Genomic DNA, 3,860 nt, shown 5'->3' with positions numbered 1-3,860 from the left:
AGCCTTCCTGGTCACACAGGCACACCTCTTGTGGCTGAGTCACAGGTGGCCGCTAAGCAGTAATTTTTGATTTACCACTAGGCTCCAGGCGGGGAAGGGAGCTGGCATGGCCTCATCCGGGAGTTTGCTGTGGAATCAGTCGCAGGAGGGTGTTTATTCCACACTGACGACACTCAGGAGTCGTCTTCCAAGACTGCATAATAGACAAGGACTGCGCGGCTCTGCGTCTCAGCACATGAAGTGTGCCTGTCATCTAAGCGGCAGCTCATTTTGCATTCTTTCCCTCTGTGCATCTGACACACACACACACACACACACACACGCACACACACACACACCTGACTGCAGAAATTGAGAGCAGGTAGACAGGGGTTCACTGTTGCTGGATACCACAGAGAGATACAAAGGTCCGGAAAGAAAAGATGTGTTTTATAAATTTATCAAAGCCCTAGGGGCTCCGCTACTGTCTGCCTTCAGGATCATGGCCCAAACCCCGCCCCCACCTCCTCTCACCCGCACCTGAAGTCTGCGGGGAGGCCCCCGGAGAGACGGCCGTCTCCAGTGTGACGTGACATGCGCTGGAACATGTGAGACCAGGGAAATATTTTGAGCCAGGTGCCCGGATGCCTGAGTCCTCCCGTCTACTGGAGTTACCGTCGCCTTTAAGATTTACTTCACTGGGTGTGGTGGCACACACCTGTAGTCCCACCACTCAGGAGGCTGAGGCAAGAAGATTGCTGTGAGCTCAAGGCCAGCCTGGGCTACACAGTGAGCTGAAGGCCAGCCTGAACTACAGAGAAACCCCGGCTCAAAAAAAGACAAAATGAAGATTTACTTAAAATCGGGTCCCCAAACATCCCTCCTTGCCAACAACCCGGCACTGTCCCTGCAGAATCGCCCAGCCCCAGCCCCTGCTTGTGCTGAGATTTTGTTTCTCCTCTGTTTCTCTCCTGAGAATGCTGCCACCTCCCCTGAAGGAATCACCCCACAGCTCATCTCCCTTCTCCTAACTGCTGCCGCCCCCAGACCCTGTGCTGAGAAGGCACTGCTGGAGAGACGGGGCAACAGGGAGCAGCGGTGCTGCTGTGCGGCTCAGGAACGAACTTAGGTGTTCCGGGTCTTCAATGCCCTGGCGCCGTTCCTGCCTCCAGAGGGGTTTTACTATTCTTTGCATTTGCACGGTCACCACCTGACCCTTTCCTCTTCAACCTCTCTCCTTTTCTTCTCTTGTCGGACTGCCTCACACCCTACACTTCCGGCAGAGTCTTAGGCAGAGCAGTTTACCTCTTAGCGCCTCCCAGACACGCTTTCAGGTCTCAGGGACGTGTTTTCTTAACGCAAAAGCAATCCACCCGGGAGTTCTGCTGAACCTGTGCTGTCCAATACATGAATTTAAATTTAATTAAAATTAAAGTTTAAAATTCACTGTATGTGTGCACACAAGAGCACGCTGGGGATTTGCACTGAGCCCTTCATTATGTTTTATTTTTGGACTGGGTCTCAGTAAGTCATTAATTTGCCCAAGCCGAGCTCCAGTTTTCAATGCTCCTGCGTCGGCCTCCCGGAGCGCTGGGATTACACATGCGCACCATCGTGGAGGGCGAAATTTCATTTCTTCAGTCACCCTCACCGCATTTAAAGTGTCCAGCAGCCACCTGTGGCTACCGACTACTCCCTGGATGTCTGCACTTTCCCCTGTGCCGCCTCATTTCCTCCTAGCAGCTCGTTAAACTGGGCAGGGCTTGGAGAAGCTTGAAGTTCGGGCGCCGGCTCAGCCGGCCCCCTTCTTCTCACGACGCCGCCTGCTGGACGGTGGTGGTAGGGACCCCCGGCAGGTGAGCTGGTGAGCAGTGGCCAAAGGCGAGGGAAGAATGGGAGGGTTTTGTCAACCGCATACAGTATTTTTTATAAAACTCCAGAAAATATTTTCTTACTCGTAAGAGTTCAGTCCCCCAAGCTGAGATCATCGAAAAGGAAGCTCCGGGAATATCTTTCAAGGGGAGGGAATTTATACTTCGCTGTGGCGCTGGCACCCAGAAGCAGCCTGCGGCAGAGAGGGAAGGCGCCTCCCCCAGGGCAGCCGGCAGCGAGAGGAGACTTGGGTGGTGGAAGAGTCCGGCTCCTCCCCCGCACCAGCTGCCTCCTCACTCTCTCCTGCTCTCCGCTCGGATCAGCAGCCGGCCGGGGCCGCAGCTGCCCACCCCACCCCAACCCACCCCACCTCCACTGTTGGGAAAACCTGTGTTTTGTGTCGGTTGAGCCGGGAGCTGACCCAGTTCCAACCGCTCCCAGGGGAGGTCTCTGTTCGATGTTGGCGCCATCTGCTGGCCCTTTCTTGTGCTGCAGCCCTGGGCCGCAGCAGCGGCTTTGCAAAGGCACTGCTAGAGAGGCAGATTCTCAGGTTCCAGCTCAGGCTGAGACCGAAACTCCAGGTTGCAGACTTGACAATCTGTGTTTTAAAAGCTTCTCAGGTGATCCCAGTGCACGCTAAAGCTTGGGATCGTTGATGTAGTTAATCCACTTCCACTACTCATTCATTCAAGGCAGCAATAAGGATGCAGAGGAGAGCAAAAGAGCCATAATCCCTACCCCACCACACACTCACAAGCATGCTCATGCTCACAGGTAGGACATAGGACGGCTTACTTTATCCACACATCTCTGAGCAGCGGGGATAGAAGGCATTAAAATGTCCCTTACTGTAGACAGGAGCCAGCCCCAGGAGGACACACCCTGTAAGCAATTAGGTGGAGTCCCAAGACCAGATCTTAGCATGCAAAGCCTGGGCTTATTCACCAATCACACTTTCCCAATTTTTCTAGGCTGGGTTGTGGTTCGTTCTAGGAGTAGAGAAGATGGTGGCCGTGAAACCTTCCCAAGTCAAGACAATCCCCTCCCCATACAAAGATGGAACTTATTCTTGCAATCCTAGCACTCAGGAGGCAGAGGCAGGAGGGTCATTGCGAGTCCGAGACCAGCCTGGGCTACAAAGTGAGCTCACAGTCTGAACTGCATAGCAAGACCCTGTCTCAAAAAGACCAAAAAACAAAGGAACTTATTATAATAAGTCCCCAGCTTAGGAACATTCAAGTTGCAAACTTTCACAGATACAAACACTGGCCTCATATTAGGAATATTTGTAGATGCAAACAAATTGTAGCAGTAGCTCACATGCGTGCCGGACACTGTCATAGTTGTACTGCTGCGTGCTTGCTGTGCAGTGCAGTACTACTGTATAGTTAGTTGGGGACTGACTGTATTTTTGTGTGTAAGTTTGGTGCTTTGGGGTCAAAGCTGTATAAGACTCACTCTGTTGGACTTACGAACAAATCCAATTTCTGAACAGTCTCCCCAGATAGGACTTGCTGGTAAGTCTGGGACTTACTGTACTTTGCCTGAGATTCCCGGCAACTTTCCTGAAGGCTAACAGATAGGATGTTCCTACGGCCTTCTACCTTGCTGTCTCTCTCCACCCCCTCCATTGAAGTATAGGGCACTAGCATGTAGGCTGTGAAAGGGAAAATGTAAATGTATAGTGTGGGTGCTCCTCCAGGGACATGCCTTACAGAAGGAAACAGTTTAATCTGAACTGCCTAGTTGGAGGTCAGACAGAAAGACAAAAGGACAAAACAGAAGCAGGAAAATGTCAAAGGAAGGAGAAACAAGAGCGGCAGACAGCTCGGTCTCCACTGTCACAATCTGAGCATACTTTTCAGCAACTGCTAAGTAGCAGTAGGCTGTTCGCCAGCAGTGAATGGCCCCAGAGCTCCTGCATGTGCCGGGCTTCATAAGGTGAGGTCGCCGCCTTCAAGGACCACGCCACTTAGCAGGAGTACGGACACCTGGATTAAAAATGCACA

General features: G+C 52.3%; 1 long non-coding RNA gene across 1 annotated transcript; it reads right to left on the bottom strand.

Annotated features, from left to right (window-relative positions):
- Positions 1 to 415: 415 nt before the first annotated feature.
- Positions 416 to 2,210, bottom strand: LOC102021541. Its single transcript, XR_260020.1, has 3 exons — positions 1,935 to 2,210; positions 1,285 to 1,375; positions 416 to 720 (listed from the first exon to the last, which is right to left on the bottom strand). It is a non-coding gene; the product is annotated as an uncharacterized LOC102021541 (long non-coding RNA).
- Between the last annotated feature and the right edge of the window lie 1,650 nt (positions 2,211 to 3,860).

This window comes from Chinchilla lanigera, unplaced genomic scaffold (assembly GCF_000276665.1).
Source record: "Chinchilla lanigera isolate Chin_1 unplaced genomic scaffold, ChiLan1.0 scaffold00011, whole genome shotgun sequence".
In the NCBI taxonomy this organism is placed as follows: domain Eukaryota; kingdom Metazoa; phylum Chordata; class Mammalia; order Rodentia; family Chinchillidae; genus Chinchilla; species Chinchilla lanigera.
Note: the sequence above shows the minus strand (reverse complement) of the source record. Positions and strands in the feature narration are given on the sequence as shown.